The 20,379-nt window shown below is 42.8% G+C and overlaps 1 long non-coding RNA gene across 2 annotated transcripts; it reads left to right on the forward strand.

Moving 5' to 3' along the window:
* Positions 1–10,369: 10,369 nt before the first annotated feature.
* Positions 10,370–17,639, forward strand: LOC119652256. 2 transcript variants are annotated; one of them, XR_005249525.1, is made up of 7 exons: positions 10,370–10,637; positions 10,690–10,815; positions 10,867–11,184; positions 11,265–11,401; positions 11,453–11,664; positions 17,237–17,365; positions 17,429–17,639. It is a non-coding gene; the product is annotated as an uncharacterized LOC119652256 (long non-coding RNA). The 2 variants fall into 2 exon arrangements; XR_005249524.1 differs by having other exon boundaries at positions 10,371–10,637; positions 11,285–11,401.
* Positions 17,640–20,379: the final 2,740 nt, after the last annotated feature.

The following is a 20,379-nucleotide window of genomic DNA, read 5'->3' on the forward strand; positions in this document are numbered from 1 at the left end:
TGTCTGTCTGTCCGTCACACGCCTTTTTCTCGAAGACGGTTATAGCGATTGACACCTAATTTGGTAGAAAGGTGGGGAATATGAACGCTCACGCATACAGTGAATTACATCCTTTTACGTCGAATTTAAGCGGGTGTCCCCATATATGCAAAAGGGGGGTGAAAACTTTTTTTCATCAAATATAGTCATGTGGGGTATCAGATTAAAAGTCTCGATTAGTACTTTTCAAAGTCGATCTTAGTTTTGACATTCGTTGGAAGGGTGGGGAGCGCAGGGGGTTGAAAGTGATCACTTCTTTAAGGGGGCCATTCTCAGAAACTACCAAACCGAAAAATCTGAAAAAAATCAGGAGGCTGCCACTATATGGTGCCTGGGCTCCGAAATACCTTCCATGCCGATATCTGTTAATGAAGTGCAGAGGCAGTATCTTGCAGCACTCGATCGCTCTTCTTTTGCTCCTCTGTACAGTTTCAACATTCTCTAAAAATAATTGCTCGAATCGACGATGGACACGCTTCATCATTATCGAAAGATTAATGAATAGAAATTTCAAATATTTAGATCGCGTAGGATTACTGGAAATAAAACATATAGTCCACCTTTTGTTCACACCTGAACATCCATTCTACAACTCGCTCTTGTGTTTGCCCGGAACGTCTCGATGTCGTCACATCATTAATCAAATCTTCATCTGCAATTCCATTTATCATTCAGCAAGTGATAACCGAATCCGGAAAACAATTGCAGCCTTTTAGTTGCTAACGCCTTCACAAGGTATTTGGATGAGTAAATGACCATTTGGCGCAAGCCTTGACACCACCAATGCTGTCCTAGGCAACCGAGCTCTCCCCTGCTTTTAATATGAGTAAACATTTGTCCGACTAATATTAATGATGTTAACTGGGTGATTTTTAATGCTGGATTTGTTTCCTTTCCGTTTAGAACTTTATTTCGTAATTATATTGCCGCGGTCTGATGAAAATAATGGAAGATTTGTTTTGACAGTCAATGATTGCCAGAAATTAAGGTGAGCTGATTAATGATGTTGATAGCGGGGCGAAATGATACTTGCAGGCTAATTTTGGTGGATTTGTTGTTTTCGAAACTGGAGAATGTGGAAAAGCTGAGTGGTGTATGCCCAATTATATTCGCCCTTGTGAGGCTAGAAAACTCGACCTTCTAACATAATACTATGAATTTCCTTACGAACAATTTACATGTAGGGATCTATCTTCAGTGGATAATTGGAGTACTTGAAAAATGTCTACCGAAGTTAGGGTTGTAATTGAATCTGAAGAAAGAAAGTTGACCCAAGCATGGGTAGATAGGTAGGACATGCCGCTAGGCTCGGCATACCCTACAATTCGCATTGCCGAAGCTGCGGAGAAGGAAGGGAAACCCTCATGCACTTTCTCTGCGATTGCCCAGCTCTGGCCAGAGTCAGGCTGCGGACACTGGGTAAACCATTTTTTAGGGACCTCAGAGAGATTTCTAGCTGCAGGGTCGAAGAGCTGCTCTCCTTCGTGAATGCTACGGGCTGGCTCTGAAGATCCGAACCGGCTGGACTCTGTCTCCCTGCTCCCACAACAACAATCATGGTCTTAGGAGTTTATGGCATCAAAACGGCGCACCAAAGCGCTAATTGGGCTCCTCGGAGCGGTCATACCTACCTGACCCAAGCATACTAAAAAGTAGAGCGGGTATGGGGGGTTCGAGGATGTGGATAGGATTGAAGCAGGCGCGAGTGGTTTTGCGACAAGAAGCTGGGATAGGCGATAATTTTGGGAAGAGCTCTTTTTGGTCTTCTAGGTACACTAGTCTTCTAACTACCTACTCCCTGACCCAATTTTTCGGGCTGAAAGAAAGTACCCATGTAGGATCTTCCTTGGAGAAAAAAAAGCGTATTTTGTTTAAAGATCCTAAGTCCGCATCCACTTGATGAATGGGAAGCAACTCACTCCTTCTTTTTTTGGTCCACCGACGCCTCGTTTAAGGTTTAGCTTATATAAAGGAGCATTCAACATCTGCGAGGCGCTTCGATCACACTGCTCCTAGGGCAGAGGTGAGGCAGCGTCTGAAGAGTTGCCTCTGCCTTAGTAAGAAACCGTAAAGCCGTCTTCGCCTAATATTTCCAAAGAAACGGTTTCGGGATTGATGTTCTCTCAACAATCTCGATCTGCATGGCCTGGGGAATGGGCGTTTTGGGATGAGATTTGTATACTTGGTTAGGAAGTTGAAGGCAAGACGAGTTAGGATGATGCGGGGAGTTTGGACAGGTGTCATATGGGATCTAGTCAAAGATATATTTGGAGTGGTCTTCGTTTTTGACGGTGTTGGAAGAGTTCCGGAGGATTGCGCGCTCTTGGCGTCGGAGCCGCTGCATTTGGAATGGGGAAGTATCGATGAAGAATGATTCGATAAGCAAAACAGCCTAACTCTCTGGGATGTTGTAATTGGTGATAGGCCATAGGTATCTAAAAACACCGTTGCACGGCTCAGTGCCTTGGTGATAGGGGATACGTGGGACACACGGAATTCATGTTGCCACAAGATTAGTGACCTTTTTGATGGTTGGGATGGGAGAGTTGTGGATTTTAAGGGACAGGGGAGAGATGTCTCTCCACATTTTCGACGTTAAGTACGCATTTCTGTCGGTCAGGATGGTTGCACATTTCAGGGGATTTAGTGACAGTTTCCATTTGGCGAAGTAGCGGTTAAGCTCGTGTAAGCAAGAATTCAGGCGAGTTTCGCCTATCGGGAAGTTTTCAGTAGAGGTACCAAGATCGGGTTGTCCACGTATTGAAGGACTCGGGTAGGGTTAGGTGGGTGAACAAGGAAAAGAAGGTGGTAGAAAACCTGACCCGTGTGGGCCACTAGGGCACGAGTAAGATACCAAGAGAACCCAACAAGATGCAAGTGGCGGGATGAACACTATCCTCAATAAAATACTAACCATGTGTGAAAACATGCAGCATACGCTACACGTACACAATACAAAAATAAATAGCATAACAGAATATTTACACAAACAGCATGCCCGCTGCTAGGTCTGCAGTCACAGCGGTACCACTGGATGGTCTACGGATCATGGCGATTAATGTGAATTCCATCGTAGGAATCCATCGAAGAGCGGAACTCCTTGATTTCGCTGCCAGACAACAGCCTGACATAGTCTTGATTTCAGAAACCCACCTCAATCCGAGGCATTCGATAACATTCAAGGATTTTGAATTCGTGAGGAACGATAGACGAAATTGTGATGGGGGAGGTGGTACCGGAATACTTGTGGGTCGCCAATATCGTTTCAGGCATATTAATAGGCCTGAATTTGAAACCTTTGAGTGTTCTGTTTGATGGACGAAGAGTTCGCCTTCTGCCGATGGACAGTGGTGTCCACAGGCTGAACTTTAAACAAACAAATTGGAAGAAATTCCAAGAGCGGTTTATTCGGGGATATCGAGAGGAATGCCCACCTCTTGATGGGGAAAACGATAGTACAATTGCACCAGGTGACAGGAACTTGAGCAACGAGGAAATACTTCAGTATCTTCTCAAGCTGGAGAACTTGACGCTGGAAACAATTGAACAAGTCGTCCCTAAGATTAAACCTCGCAATAATGAAACTGCAGCCATAAAACGGTTGAAAAAAGTGAAAAGCCTTCTGCTCACTCGCGTCAACAAAATCTATCGAAGATATGGGGACTATCATCATCCCATATTGGTTGAGTTCAAATCACTTCTAAAGATCGCGCGGGATCTTATCCGTCAACATTACGTAAATGAAGTGAACTTCCAATGGCGGGGTATTTCATCAAGCGATCCAGATTCCATGTTTACTAAGATAAATACGTTATTCCGGAAGAAGTTACGAATAACTGTACCGAGAATTAAAGTCGGTGGTAGCGAGATACAACACCTTATTGACTCAGGTATAGACACGAATAGTGTAACTGCTGATGCGCAAGGCAATTACATTGTGATGGATGATGCTCTGAAACTCGAAGTTATAGGGGAGCACTTTGAATCGGTGCATCGGCCCAGAATGGACTTAGAGCCACCGCGACTTTCGGAAATTGTAGAACGAGATGTCCACAATTTCAAACATAGCCTGAACGGCACCACAGTTCTCCAATTTAGCTCTGCGTTGCAGGCTGATCTCATACCGAGTGATAATCTGCTTGATTACTTTGTCTCATGTGTAGAGTTAACTTCCATATTCAGAAGAGTAAACAATAAGAGATCATCCGGTATGGATGGCATTCCCAACGTGGTCCTCAGGCATTTACCAGACATTGCCATTCGTAATTATTGCATTTTGTTCAATAATTTATTGAACAATTCCTTCTTTCCAGGACAATGGAAGAAAGCCCGAGTATTCCCGATTTTAAAGAGAGGGAAGGATTCATCCAGCCCTCAAAGCTACCGCCCAATCAGTTTGCTGCCTAACATCAGCAAGGTGTTTGAGGTTTTGGTATTGAAAGCCTTGAACGGGCATATCAAGAAGAAGGAATTATTGCCGAACGCGCAATTCGGATTTCGATCTGGACATTCGACAATACATGCAATAACGAAGGTAACGTCTGATATTTGCTGGCGGATTAACAATGGTGAGTGCGTAGGCGCTTGCCTTATAGACATGGAGAAAGCCTTTGATACCGTCTGGTTGGATGGACTGATTTTCAGGCTCCTGAAGAATGAGTTTCCCAGTCACCTCGTAGCGATGATGTGTAGTATGCTGTATGGCAAATGCTTTGTCATTACGGACGGAAATCTCACTACTAACAGAGAATTTCATGTTCTGAATGGATTACAGCAAGGGACAGTGACTGCGCCTACACTTTTTGCGGTATTTGCGCGCGAATTGCTCAATTCTTTCGATTTTAATAAATCTCCTAAAAGGTCGTTGGTTGCCTTTGCTGACGATCTGATAGCCTACACGGCGCACAAGAAGGTAACTGAGGTGCAAGTTGAATTTCAGAAGATGTTCAATGATATTAAGTTCTTCAAGAACAGTTGGCGGATGAAAATCAATGCGCAAAAGTGTGAAACGATTCTGTTTCGAAATTCCTTGGCGTATGCCAGTAGGAACTTGAAAAGGAATTGGAGAGATTTCCACATTGTCGCGAACGAGGATAGTTCTGAGCGAATTCCTCATAAGAAGTGCGTTAGATACCTGGGTGTGCGTCTTGACGAGCGTCTCCAATTTAACGAGCACGTTAAAGTCGCGCTAGAGAGCGCTCGCAAGGCATTCATGTCTCTCCGAAGACTCTTTTATGCTCCACATCTTAGCCGGAAGGTTAAGATTATTTGCTATCTTACTTTGGTTAGACCGGTGCTCACCTACGGGTGTGCTATCTGGTTTAATTTGAGTGCTAGTCAAATGGAGAAAATAAGGATCTTTGAAAGGAAATGTCTCCGTGCTTGTACGGGGCTTAATAGGACTGCTTCGTCAAACTATGAGCACTATATAACTAATGAAGTGATGTATGCAGCTGCTGCTGTGCCAAGAATCGACGCAGTTATCATCAGATTGATTCGGAATCATATAGTGCGATCTGCTTCGCATGGTGAGAACCCTTGGGTTTCGCAGCCGTTCTACACAAATGATGGGTATTTCGAGAAAACTCTCACGACAGGCTTCATTCCTCCCGAAGCGTTCGTGTATCTTGACAGGAATGGTCTAATTCTTGATTCTGCCGGTGATCCGGTTATGTATCATATACATAGACGGGCCACGGACAAAAGGATAGAATACCCCCCGAATTTGACAGTGGGGGCTCCGGGATTCGACTGGAGATACTCCAGAGCGAGAGCAATTGATATTAAGCAGGATGAAAAGGAGAAATCTTGGTACTGGTGGCTGCGGGATGCCGGTTAGTGGTGGCCGTGCTCAGTTCTGCCATTTGTTTCTTGGTGGGGCTTTGTAAATATGTATACATTGAACGGGTGCTGATTTTGTCTCCAGTTGTAACTTATAAATACATACGTTATTATTCTGTTTTTTTTTGTATGGATGTTATTGTAAAAAAAAAGAAAAAATGTATAATATAAAATATATAATTATGATAGTTTTAAGAACAATAATTTAAGTTAAAAGTATTTTTTGAAGCGATCAAATATTTATTATTACTTTTATATTTCTTTATTTGCCACTAAGGCCAAGTGAATTCTGTCGGGTTTTTGACTATTTCCCTTGTCGGGAATTGTAAAATTAGATTTTTATTTCTTACTGTTCTCTCTGTCTGTAAATTGTTATTCGAAAACTTTGAGAGCCCACAGTGGCCATTAGATTTAAGTTATTTTTGTTATTTTAAAGGATTGTTTTTTATTGTTCATTTTTCCAATCTATTTACTATTGTTACCTATTTCTTAAAAATAAAAATGATTTTAAAAAAAAAAGATACCAAGAGGTCTCACTGAATGGGGTTTCCCGATTTAGACCCAGAAAAACTTCCTATATCGAACTGAAGAGAGCGTGCTCAGTTTAGTGTTTAGGTTGATTTGTGAATTGGAAGTCGGGAATTAAATTGTTGGTATCATAGTGTTCGCCTATGTGCTATCTTATGATCTGAAACTATTGGCGGAGGAGTATAGGGCTTAGGGCGCATTTCTTGAGGACTATGGAATATATTTTGTTGAGCTTGACAGTTTTAATATGCGACAATTGAGGCCGCAATAGTGTCCGTACTAACGAAATGGATGTATGTTTTCGTGGAGTTTCGGGTCATTATTTGGTATATAGGGCTCGTGTTAGCTTGCCGCGGTAGAAAAGAAAACGTAGAAGACGGACTCGTTGACCTCGCTTTCAAAACGCTAGTCGCGTTTGCGTCAATACTTTTGGAAGAAGTGCACTGTTAAGGCTTTCACCTTTTTGGACGGTGAAACGTTTTGGAGAAAGATGGCACATTGTTAGGAAGTTTTCCCAAGACGGGGACAGGTTTTTCAGAGCTTGTTGTATGTGGCAAGGTTAAGATCAGAGTTGGCGAGGCGGGTGTGGAAGTGGTTGGTGTAGAGGGCAGAACCCTTTGGCAGATTGGCTTGTTTATTCATCGCATGTATGGAGGGACTGTTTATACCTATTTCTAAATAGTCTCCACCCGAGGGTCTTCTTATATTTGATATCCTCAAGAATATCACTAGGGAGAGAGATTAGAATGCGGTGATTGTGGGAACTGGGTATACTTGTCGAAATGCTACGTAAATATCGTAGAAGAAAGTCCATAACACCTATGAAAAAAGTAAAGTAAAATCAAAAAACATCCATATAAGTATGGTGTTCCTCAGAAAAATCACTGTAAGCCAGATCGGACCCCCAAGACACCATAAAATTTAATAATAATCGATGTTGCGCCAACAGATCGCTAAGAAGTAAAACTTTAACTGTCTGCATGCCAATTGCAAGGGATTCACTTGAGTATAGATAATTTTATTATACCCAAACGAACGAACAAACCTCACAAATTATTCCTCTAAAGGGTCGAACTTTTCCTGGATTTTGGATTAGGGATTGGGGTACTGTCAAAGCTGGGACAGTTAGATAAACTGTCCAGTTTAAACCTAGAACTATGTTGTCATTCAATCGACCCTTTTCTGATGGTTACCATAATTGTTGCCACCTGCTCAATAATTTCTCTCTTTTTTGTGTTTCATCTCATCGGTCGGAATCGTTATGAAGACACAATACCCACTTAAGACTTATTTTTTAGGCATTATATGTAGTATAGGTTGCCTCGAGTTTCCTTGTAGGCGCACTTCATCATCTTCTGGTCAGCCCTACCAACTGCTCCTAGGATGCTCGTCTGGCACAGTGATACGTCCATCTAACATTAGAGAATTCACTGTTCCATCAGCAGTTGGACCTTCTATTGGACAAAGTATAACGTTCCTCTTCGCGGAAATGTCTAGTATGGTATGTTGCTTTAACCACATCTCCATAAATGTTCATCCATTCATTACTTTCACATACCAGTCGCTCCTTATTAGAGGGAGGGAGGGTACCTATTCCCAGTCCCAATTTTATGGTCTGAGAGAAGGTACCCATGTAGCCGGTTTGCGATTGAAGTTCTCTCAACAATCTCGATCTTCATGGCCTGGTTAATGTGCGGGTTGGAATGAGATTGACACTTGATAAGGAAGTTTAATGCCAGACCAGTTAGGACGATGCGGGGAGTTTCGACAGGAGTCGTATGGGATCTAGTCAGAGATATATTTGGAGTGACCTTCGTTTTTGAAGGTATAGGAAGGGTGCCGGTGGATTCCGCGCTCTTGAGGTCGAAGTCGCTCCGTTTGGACTGGAGAAGTGTCGGATCAGAAAATGAAACCGTAATTGAAGAGGGATTGGATAACAAACTTTATGGAAAGCTGGGATGTTGTATTTGATGGTAAGCCATAGGTATCTGAAGACACCGTAGCACGGCCCAGTACTTTGGTGATAGGGAATGCGTTGGACAGACGGGAGTTCATAGTTATCCCAAGATGGGTGACTTTTTTGACGGTTGGGATGGGAGAGCTAATCCGGATTTTTAGGGACGGTGTAGAGATGTTCCTCCACATTTTCGGCGTCAAGAGGGTATTTCGGTAGAACACGATGGTTTCATATATCTGGGGATCTAGGAATAGTTTCCGTTTGAAGAAGTGGTAGAAAAAATAAAACAAAAATTCAGGTGAGCTTCGCCTATTGGGATGTTTTTAATGGAGGTATAGATCAGGTCGTCCGTGTATTAAAGCACTTGGATGGGTTTCGGTATGGTGGTGGTTTAGGTAGTTTGGCGGTAAACAAACAGAAAGAGAGTGGCAAGAAGGACTGATCGTTGCGTATGTCAACTTGGGATTTCCTCCCATTTAAAGCTAAAAGGATTAGTTTGCAGCCGGAAGCATTCTTTAGATGGATAACAACAGCAATGGCCGGGGTTTTCCAGTTAAGACTCAGAAAAAGTCCGATTTCAAAATGAGAAGAGATATTAATTGTTGATATCACAGGGATCTTCTATGTGGGATTTTATGGTCCGTAGAATTTGGCGGAGGATTGAGATAGGCTTACTGTTATTAGATTTGGAACGACTTTGGTCTGTTTAGGTATCCGGATGATGCAAGTACTCTTCCATTCGGCGGGAAAGTGGGTGTTGTAGAGGCAATAGTTAACGATTGCGAATTGAATGACGGAAATGCTTTTCTTTTCTGCATTTCTTAAGTACTATGAAAATTATTTTGTCGAACTCGACCGATTTTTTATTTTTGGATGCAGCTATTGAAGCCGTGAAGGTGTTCGGACTGACTAAATGGATGGGATGTTTTCCTGGAGTTTCCGGGTAGGAGGGATGGGCGGGAGAGGAGGTTGGAGACGGGCTTGTTGACCTTATTTTCAAAATAGTGGTTGGAGGGAGAATCGATGCGCTTAGAGAAATTGGTCCGCTAAGAGTATCTTTGCAGGCAGGAAAATTTTTTCACGATAAGATGGCACATTGTTGGGAATACGTTCTTCTGAGCTCAATGCAGGTTGCAAGGTTAAGCTCTGTGTTGGCAAGGTGGTTGCAGGGGTGGTTGTTGTGGAGGGTCAGATATCTTTCGTGCATTACCACGACTAGGGACCGGATTTTATCGAAGAGGTATGAGGATTGAGGAGAATATCAAGCCTTTAAGGATATGGAATTGGTGACCTCGGCAAAATACCGAGGTGCCTGGGGTTGCTTACTAAGGCCGTTTGTTCCGTCGTTGATGATGATGATGATCTATTCCTAAATAGACCCTACCGGAGGGTCTTCTTATAAACACGCTATGACGAAATCTTCAAACTTACTAAAGATGGAAGAAATTGTGGATAGTCTTTTGGAATGTGGGTTCAAAACGCGTGTGCTTGGGAAGTTCGCAGTTCGTAAGATAAAATTCTTCACCCGCTGGTCAGCCCTATCTACTGTTTTCTGGGCTGCTCGTCTGACTCGGTGACAAGGTGACCTAAAGTTGAACAGTTCAATATTCTGCCTGCAGTTGGCCCTTGCAATGGACAAGGTATTACATCTTGGCATTGTTGGACAAACATCTTTCCGAAGGGAGTGCCTAATATTATATTCTGATCCAGGCACACCTCCATAAATGTTTCTTCGTTAGTTGCCTTCACATACCAGTCTGATATGCTTCTTATTCTTAAGAGTGCTGTCCTAAGTGGTTGACCTGTCTTTTCAATCCAAAACAATTACCTGATGATTTGTGTGGATGTAGTGTTCATTGATGTTCCAGAAAATGTCGCGAACTAGTCAAGGAGTTCCGAAAGTTAGGCCTGCCATATAACTGAAGCATTAAGGCCTAGTTTCCGGTTTCAGATTTACTTACTTTTATGAATATTTGATAGCACGTAAAATCATTGTACATCTCACCTTTTGTAAAAAGTGCACTAGAAGTGTCACTCAAATTCAGTTGAAGTTTTGTATAAAGAAAATTTATATTTTTTTTTCGTTTTATTTTTAATTTTCTGGTCCCATAATATTTTACAGTTCTGAAATTTCTCTTGTAATAAATCATAAATGCTCATTTTTGTTTTATTTTTTATCATAAATCCAGTGCGCTGCGAACATAGTATAATGAATGACGTAGAGAGGCTGCATCTTAATAAACCAGCGAATCTGGGTCAATTTCCTTATTTGGTAAGAAACAAATACTAAACACAATGAAAACTACCAAGGACCTCCTCTTTAGATAGCACTACTTTATCGGAATTATAGAATTAAGTGCACGGGAGTACTGTTGACACAATATCATATTTTAACTGCAGCAAGATGTGTAATAACCAGAGAAACGGATTTGGACCAAAGTGATCTTAAGGTACATTTTGAGATTTTCAATAACTAATCTAAATGAGAAAGTTGTTTTCAGTATGCCATGGCTGGGGACATCATCCATGTAGAAAATGTTGCTAATGCCTATCAAGAGTTACGTGAAATTAATGTGATTCTTATTCATCCTGAATATGTCGGTAGTAAGAATATTCGGTTCGACATTGCTGTGCTGAAGGTACAACTGTCTGTGCGTACTCTTGATGTTGCTAGCTAATCGGTTTTTATATATGGACAGGTCGAAGAAAAGTTTCCGTTGAATAAGTACTTGCATTATGCGAAATTTGGGGGCTATTCACCAATTGAATGGTGGTATCAACGTGAACTCACTTTAGTAGGTTGGGGTGAATTTTTGCCGGTAAGCTAAGGACATTGACTGATTCTACATGCTATCCATTTCCTTTTTTCTTTTCTGTAAAAAATATTCTTGTGAGGCAGTTATTATTATTAATTTTCAGGGTGGCAACTGTGATCACCGCTTACGATATTCACCGGTACAAATGAGTCCCAAAGGCACTTGTAGTCTTCCCAAAGGAGAGGATCTTTTCTGTGGAGAGAATAAATATGGCTGCAATGTATTCCTTGTTTAATTTGATAAATGCACTGTAAACATGTTTGGTATTTAGGGTGCCGTGGGATCACCATTGATGGTGGGAAAGGAAGTCCGAGGACTTTACCTTGAATCACGCTACAATGAAACTCTCCGTAAAACTTTTTCCATATATCTGCGCATTCATCACCAACTTTTTTGGATTTACCAAGCTCTGGCCTCAGAAAAATTTTCTTCACCGAAATTGAAGCAATCTTCTCAAACTAATAACACTGGAGTGGTTTTGTCGTAAGTATTAGCTTAAAAACTTTTAGGACCACGCCCACACTGCTGATCGCAATTGCTCGAACTCTAGTTTTAGCTTTGGATATTGTCCAACCCGTATATCAATTTTCTTTTAGGGCCTTTATCCCGTTTAGAAACTGGATCGGATCGTCTCGATTGATTGCACCATTTTGCTTGGTCGTATGTCTGATTCACCATCTAGCTTATCCGGCCTTATTGTTTCGCTTTGCCTTTTAGTCTTTTCCACTAGATTCGATGCTCAGACCAGTCTTAACAAATGCGTTCTCATCGTTAATGAGGTGATCATGAAGTTGCGTTAATCAGTGAAGTAATTTAGTAACACAGTTCATCATTGACTAGTAGCATTCTTCGTCTTTTCTTTACCCTCTCTCCCATTCACAAGCGGGGTCGGCTTGTCGTGATCGATTGCGCCATTTTGTTCTATCAAAGGCCTGATTTGGTTGCAGTTGCGAGGCTTTTATATCTCCACTTCGTTCGAAGCCACTATTGTTCGACCGGTCTTTTGGTCGCTAACCATCGACTACGATATTCAGACTAATCTTGACAAGTGAATTTTCGTTAGCGCGGATTACGTGACCATATCATCGGCGTCTGCCTTTCTCGCAGTTTTTTTCACGATCCGTGCTACCCCATACCGATCGCGGATATCCGTGTTATGTCACTCATATAACATCTTCGTTTCCATTCCCGCGGGGCGGCGTTCATTTTATAGTAGGCCAACACTGAGAACCATAGAGGGCGACACACTCAGAACCATAGAGATTGAAGAGGTTTGTTGATGCACCAGCTGTGGAACGGTGCTTCAGCTATGTTACACTAATGCGTGACCCAATTCATAAAGCAATTCTCTGTTGGCTGATAACATTGACCCGATATATTTAAATTGCTGAGTTCTGGACACTGCCTGTTTCATAGGGATCGATCGGCGAAAATTATGTTATATTCAAATTCAGTCTCAAACTCTGCTGGATGAGGCACTTTTGGACAAGCTGCTTGATGTTATGAGACGCTGGCATAGACCAGTGTCTAGAGAATTGAGATTTGTCCATATGACAGTGTCGATAATAAGAAGAAAAAGAAGTGGGGAGAAGGCGCTCCATTGATGAGCATTGACAGAGGCAAGAAGTGATTATGAAAAATCTGTTAAACTTGTATAATTTTCTCCAGCCATAATCAATACTGCGTGGTTAAACCGCCTTCTCTAGACTCAGAGACGGCGTTGTCATGCTTTTTTGTCTGTCACTGTCTATTCTTTACCCTTTTCAATTGATTGAAGAACTCACTGAACTACAGTCTTGGTTCTCAGCTGTTCGCTTCCCAGAGCTTAACTGCAATGTCGTCAGATCCTGCCGCTATTCCCGATTTCGTTCGTTTAATTGCTTCTTCGATATCGATATCACTGTCAAACCTAAAAGTTGGTCAAAGCCGAATATGTTGTCCAATTAATTAGTTTTCTTATGATATATACTCGTATGCACATGCATTTCATTTTGGCAAAAATTCAAATGTCCTTTACGGTGTGGACCCACATACGAAGCGTTCAAAGCACTGCCACCCCCGCCCCCCCCCCCCCCGTTCCCCAGCCTGGCTGGCATGTGTCTACGGAGCACTTCGATGGAGCTTCAAGATTTGTGGGCGGAACTTCACGGTCAATTTCGCCATCCTTTTAGGTTTTTGGGATTGCTATCCCCTCTTGGTCGTCTCCGGCCACTCAGAATGGTCTCCGTAATCTCTATTTGTCACTACAATACTTTCGGCACTTTGACAAATTTTAAAATTTGGACATTTCACAAACGACAGAAGGCTAGAGTTTCAGCAGTTGGATAGAGAAAAGAAAGTGCCTAACTAAAAAGCATCTCAGACGAAGCGGCCTGTCAGAGTGAAATTATGCGGTGTTTGCGGTGCCTGGATGCCTTCTTTAAAGGTCGTTTGGAGCCCATTCGGCGGAAAGGCGAAGCCCATGCTGTTTGACTGAGAATAATATGGCGTAATTGAAATTCAGTAGACGGCGATGATCCATCCAAGCTAGGATGAGGCTACGGAACGTGTGGAAAACTGTCTTACGGAAAGTTCGTGCTATGTAAGTCCTGTCCAGGCTTCGCATTGAAGAGAGAGCGGCCGTCAAAACTTTACCAATGAAGTATATAATTTTCGAATAGATTAAATACATTTTGGCCGCTTGCCTGGCCTTTGACGAGGGCTTGAATGTCGATACTATCTATCGCGGACATGATGGACAAGTGTCCGCTACTCCGTTGTTCGCTCTCTTCATATACTTCAGGGTTGCCCTGTGCTGAAGGATGTAATTCAGCTGACACTCTAGATTAGATGGCGCCTTATTGTTGACCTCCATTGATCAGGATCCAACGGTCAGTAAAAATAAGAAACTGTGGCCAAACAGCTCCCGGTCGTAAGCTTATTTTTTTTTTTTTTGCGTCAGAGTTTTCTAGAAAAGAACCCCAGTGGTGGCGAATTACTCTGAGGAAATTCCTGCTCAAAGACGGTAGCGATCTTGCAGGCTGTTTCCATAGTTAGCATGCCAGCTGGTTTCTGGAACGTGATTGTAGTAGCGTCGGCAAACGCTGCTTTGTTGTTTCAGTATGCAGGTCCTGCCTCATGCTTTTATGTCAGAGTTTTTTGGTCGTTGGTAAACAGCTCTTTGGAAAGCTTGTTAATTGGGGCCAATATATTTGAAGCCGTTAGAATGCAGTGAGGATAAAAGTCGGACAATCCCAAGAGTCGGTGGAGCTAGGTGAGTAAAGTTAAAGGCTTCGAAAAGTTTTCGATAGCCTGGAATTTGCGCAATAAAAGTTCTATACTTTCTGTAAAGACCATATAACCTAGGTATTCTCCCCCGCTACTACCAAAAATACATTTACCCAGGTTGATAAGAAGCTTCTCCTCGACCATTTATGTACATAGTATAACATGATAAGATATAAGAATGATTCGCAAACAGCAGGGGCAATTTTAGGTTCTCAGTGTATGATAGCATAGGCAAGAAGTGAACAGACAGTCCTCTCTATGAAAAACAAGAAGGCGCTAGGACCCGATGATATTCCAGCAGAGGTATACAAACTGGTATTCCAACACCGGCCAGACCTACTGCTCGGCGCATTCAATGCTTGCCTGAAAGAGGGCATTTTCCCTGCTCGTTGGAAAGTTGCGAGGCTTGCGCTGATCCCTAAAGGGAAAGGCGATCCCGAATTGCCGTCTTCATACCGCCCACTACGTATGCTTGACACTGCTGGGAAATTGCTCGAAAAGCTCATCAGAAGTAGACTCGCTGAAGCGATACGTGCTGCCGGAGATTTATCTCCCCGGCAGTTTGGTTTTAGGGCAGAGAGATCGACAATTGATGCTGTCAAGCAGGTCGTGGATGCCGTTCGACGAGCAGAGGCACATAGCCGCCGAACTTGACGGGTGGTGCTCCTCGTAACGCTTGACGTCAGAAACGCCTTCAATTCCGTAATATGGAAAGACATTCTAGGCACACTAGACAATACCTTCAACGTGCCGAACTATCTCTTGCGGATTTTGAGGGACTATCCGAGGAACCGCTTCCTGCTCTATGAAACACTAGAGGGTCAAAGGTGGATGGAGGTCACGTCGGGTGTAGCACAGGGATCCATCCTAGGGCCGGACCTCTGGAACGCTACCCATGACAGTCTACTTAAACTCGACATGCCAGAAGAGTCGCGCCTGGTCGGCTATGCAGATGATGTCGCAGCGCTTGTTGCTGGACGCACTTTCGAGCAGGCGCAAAGCAGACTTGGCATATTGATGCGACGGGTAAGCGGATGGATAACTATTCATGGTTTCAACCTTGCACTGGAAAAAACCGAAGTAGTCATCCTGACTAAAAAGAGAATTCCGACCCTGCGTCCCATATCGTTCGGCGAGTCGATCATCGAGTCAAAATCAGCGATCGGGTTGACTCTTTACTCAAAGATGAGCTTTTCTGAGCAAAACCAAGCAGCAGCGAACAAGGCTGCAGCTGTAGTTTCGGCGTTAAGTAGGCTAATGACAAACATTGGGGGTCCTACGTCTAGTAGGCGACGTCTCCTGATGAGCTCAACGCAGTCTGTCCTGCTCTACGGCGCAGAGGTATGGGCTGGCGCTCTTAAAAAGGAGGTATATCGTAAACGCCTCGCGCAAGTAAAGAGACGGGCAGCTTTACGGGTGGCGTCTACGTACCGCACTGTCTCTGAACCGGCCGTGATGGTGATCGCGGGAGTTTTCCCCGTTGCCTTTCTTGCTAGGGAGCGTCAGGCCATATACAAGCGCAAGGGGGATGAGCCAAGGGAGGTGGTTGCTCGCGAAGAACGGCAACACACTCTAGACGAGTGGCAGCTCTCTTGGCAAAATGAAACTAGAGGCAGATGGACTGCGCGGCTCATCGGCAACTTAGGTGCGTGGCTGAATCGGAAGCATGGTGAGACTGACTATTTCTTTACCCAATTTTTAAGTGGGGATGGAGGTTTTCAGTCTTACAAGATTGGAAAGGCGCGTTCTCCGGATTGTATGTTTTGCAATGGAGTTGTGGACGACGCCCACCACACTTTTTTTCTTGTGGAAGGTGGGATGGGGTTCGTCAGCAGCTCTATTTAAACACAGGGGATCTCTCGCCAGACAACATTGTCGAAGAGATGCTGAGGACTGCTGACAGGTGGAACCATGTTGACCATTACGTTCGGGCCCTTCTCGTTGCTAAGAAGATAGAACTCGACCGGTGGAGGAGCCGGATGGCAGGGGGTTCCTTGAACTGACAGTTCCCTTCCTCCTCTCCTCTCCCGTTGGTGAAAGGAATTCCCTGATTTGAAGGCTCCGCAAGGCGGAAGAGTTCGGGGACTAGCCCGAAGTAATGTGACAAACGGTTCCAGGCTAGCTCTCTGACGATGGGGAGGTGTTTAGTTGGTAGTCGACGTACCGAGTCGGGAGTCCAACACTGTGTGTGTAAATGCGTTCACCTACTCTACCCCCAAACCCCCCAAAAAAAAATAGGCAAGAAGTGAGGAAATTCGAAGGAAAAAAAAATAAAGGACTATAGAGATAAAAACTTCCATTTGCTTGACGAATTGTTCAATATTGACGTGTCAATTGTGTGGCCTGAACCAGATCTGAAAATATCAGATTATCAGATGATGCTTCCTATCTTTTAATAACCACTTAGGGGTTCCTTTTTAGTTGTCAAGATGACCTCAAATTACAGAGATTTCTGCTCTAGGACATACGTTGACCCTCGAGAATTACCACTAGTGTGATTGCAGGGATGTATAGCCCAGAATTCCTATTCCGGTCCAGCCTTGACGTTTGTAATATTATAATAAATGCCACCGTAGCTAACCTTTTAACAACAGGGCACAGCCTTTGGTAGGTCTAGTTTTCGGTCAACAAATCCTGTACTGCGGAAAAGTTTTTTGTTCTTTTCCCGTAAAATTGGGTTATTTTCCAGAGCTTGCCTTAAATAGGCATTTTGCTTGCGGTACCATAGAGATTCCCCTCCTACTCGATCTAGATACATCAAAATAATTAATCTTATATTTTTTTACAGCGAATCATCGAAAGATAGGTTGAACTATCCATTATTATTCGTTACAATAGTAACTTATTTAAGTTATTAAATACGGTTACTCAAGCCTGTAAGGAATGTTGTTCCTTATCGATTCAGCTTATGTGAAATGTATGTTATTAGCCATGCCAGGTATCGACATTTGATTCAATTTCTATCTTTCTTTTTCATCAGGTATCCTTAGTGTTGTGAAGCAGTAACAATCGAAGCAGAAACTTTCAAAGTAATGTCATGTAATCGATGTTGATAGGACTAACACGCCAAGTGAATTTTCAAATTAAAAGTTAGAATATCGAAGTATTTATTTCATTGCTGATATGCCAAGTCATCCATAATGATGTGTAAATTCAGATAATTCTTGTTTATCTTACGCAAAATTTTTGTCGAGTTCACAATTTGTGTTTGAGTTTAAATTTTAACTTTCAAAATTTTGTAGTAAATTCATTCGTTTAATAACGGATACGCATATGTAAGCCCTCAATTTCTCAGAAGAGTTGCAGCATAAAGTTACGAAAACCATAGGCAAAAACGTATATATACTTTCGCCAATATGAAGCCAGGATACCATTCGTGCTATAAGAGATCCTATAAGATTTTTCACACGTATGCAAGTATCCAGACAAAGTTCAGATATATTGTTTTCTCCAGACAATAATAACACTAAATGATTTTATGGCGGAACCATTTACTGCCACGATATACATATGATTTGCTGAATTTGGAGATAGGTCTCTTGCGCATTGAGTCAAACAACAATTATTAGGCAAATTAAAATTAATGGCTCCAGATTGTTTTGGTAGCAGAAAGTATTTTATCTAAGATGGAATGCTTATATGAACTGCTTTAGTAACAAAGTACTCACGTATGGTGGACAATAGGCTAGCATTGAATGTAGATTCAATTGATGCCACTAGGATTAATTTGTTAACACCTGGCGGTATATTTGTTTTGTAAGTCCCACATGATTTAATCTTCAACGATAAGATTCTATTTTGACTAGTTATACTGAGCATCTGCTACATTCTCAACTACGAGTTCATAATGACTAGTGAAGTTTGGTAGCCCACGATTATTTCAAACTACTGACAATTCCAGCAACCCAAATCAGATTTGGCCTCGCACATTGGTTAGGGTCAGCCTAGTCAGTCTTTATTATTTTAAGTCCACCCAACTACTGGCCTATGCTGACGATATCGACATCATGGGGGAAGAACCACCCGAGACGCCTTCATCCAGATCGAGCAGGCGGCGCGAGATCTTGGGCTGCACATCAATGAAGGCAAGACAAAATATATGGTGGCAACGTCAGCACCGAAGACGAACCAACCAACAACATCAAACCGCACTGGTCAAACATAAACACGAAGAAGAATAAGGATAGGAGAATACAACTTTGAGACGGTTGACAATTTCTCCTATCTAGGGTCGAAAATCACAACCGATAACAGCTACCATGATGAAATCCGCGCACGGTTGTTGTCAGCCAACAGACCCTTTTTCAGCTTACAAAGACTGTTCCGCTCGAAACGTCTCACCATCGGGTCAAAGCTCTTACTGTACAAGACAATGATCTTGCCAGTCCTCATTTATTCCTCGGAGACTTGGGTTCTTAGCGAGAAAAATTGCGAACTCTTGGCCGCGTTCGAGAGAAGAATCCTCCGAAGAATTTTTGGCCCCCTTACATGAGGATGGACAATTCCGTAGCCTACACAATGACGAAATCTATGAGCGATACCATGACCGTCCAGTTGTGGATAAAATCCGGCTCAATAGGTTACGGTGGGCGGGTCACTTAATCCGTATGGATGAGGATGATCCCACCCGGAAAGTTTATAAGGGCAATATCTATGGTAGAAAAAGAAGACGAGGCAGACCCTACCTAAGATGGAGCGATGGCGTAGGCCAGGACGCCAGACAGCTTTTAGGGATATCGAATTGGTGGACCTAGGCGCAAAACCGGGATGTCTGGAGTTCCTTATTAAGGGCAGGCCTAGCCGGATACCGGTTGTTGCGCAGTTGATGATGATGAAATCAGATCTAGAAATTGACCTATAGACCTCTATAGAAGCAGAAAAGTAGTAAGATTAGTTAGAATACTTTGCTCTACTATTGCAAACTGCACATACTAGTGGAAAAATGAGGAAAGTGGCTCTGACAATCAGGTCTCAACCCGCGAGTTAGTAATACGACAAATATATTGTCCGGCGAAATGAACCTTAACTTCATGGATATAATGATAGTAGTAACCGTTGGCGAGACAATTCAATTCCATATTGGCCTTGCAGCGTGTGAGAGCACTTCATTCAGGACATTAACGGTACACTACTGGACTACGGTACACTGTCAATGTGGTCAGCATTATGCTCGTCCGTGATTATAATCCTGATTTGACTCAGGTACATATTCACAACTGAGTCGACTATTAACTGGCACCTGGTCACGATTCAAATCTTTTACCGTCGGTCCGGAACTTTCACTCTGACAGCCTAGCGGTCCAACCCCTAAATCATCCGGACACTTGTTATCGATAGCTTCATGTCTGGGATATCTAATGGATTCTTCAACTGATGATGAATAGCTTCTCGGAAAGAAGATCATTAGAATCGCAGCAAAGTGGCAGCTCTCCTCTGTTACCTATTGTCTTTAAAGGATCTGGATGAGTACATAGAATTCCCGGCTAGACAATTAGTGCACCATCAAACATCGGGTCCTGGCACACTGTTATGTTATTAAACACAATCCTTTGAGATTAAACACTAATTTGTAGACTCGGGATTTTCTCTTTATTACAGTATTAATCTCGTGAGATGTCTTAACCTCACATATACAGGACTTTAAATTGATCTTAACTTTGCATTTCGTTATGGTTTGGCGTTATATGGCTAACGTTCAGATCCAAAGAAAGGGAGGTCTGGACCTTTTCCTTAAAATGGAGTTAGTAAGTTTGCTCCCATTTATCTCATAATGGGTTGAAATCGTAGGGGAGGAACGAGAATCTACGACAGAGTACCTCCTTGCATAACTCTTTCTTTGAATATCTGATGTAGGGAGGAGGCACCTGGATCTAAACGTTAGCCATATAGCGCCAAACCATAACGAAATGCAAAGTTAACATCAATTTAAAG

This window comes from Hermetia illucens, chromosome 3 (assembly GCF_905115235.1).
Source record: "Hermetia illucens chromosome 3, iHerIll2.2.curated.20191125, whole genome shotgun sequence".
Taxonomy (NCBI): domain Eukaryota; kingdom Metazoa; phylum Arthropoda; class Insecta; order Diptera; family Stratiomyidae; genus Hermetia; species Hermetia illucens.